Genomic DNA, 483 nt, shown 5'->3' on the forward strand with positions numbered 1-483 from the left:
GAAGAAATTTTTTTTTACGATGGTATTGCTCTTGCGATAAAAATTCATTTTCAATTTATGATTTACGCCACTTCCTTAACACTATAATATTAATTTTACTTTTTTTAAAATGTTACTTTAAATTTAGTATTAAATTTGTTAAGCATACTATTATTTTACATCTATTATTAAATTTTTTAGACATAATATCACTGCACATCTATTATTAAATTTTTAAGAAATTATATTACTGTCTTGAAGACCTATATTGCTATTTGAATGAATATAGTAGTGCAGTAAAACCCTTCTTAAGCATTCCCGCCTCTCCGGATAAACCAGCGGTAATGAAAAAATAAATAAAAAGTAAAAAAAATCAATACAAAATAAAATAAAACAATTGACTTTGGTACAAATATTAAAAACTTTATCTTTAGTAAAATTAATTCATGTATCAAAAGAAATTTTTTTTTTTAGCTCTTATACATTTTTACTTCATCATATTTT

The sequence above is a fragment of the Halyomorpha halys genome, unplaced genomic scaffold, assembly GCF_000696795.3.
Source record: "Halyomorpha halys isolate HHAL.00 unplaced genomic scaffold, Hhal_1.1 Scaffold6840.1, whole genome shotgun sequence".
NCBI lineage: Eukaryota > Metazoa > Arthropoda > Insecta > Hemiptera > Pentatomidae > Halyomorpha > Halyomorpha halys.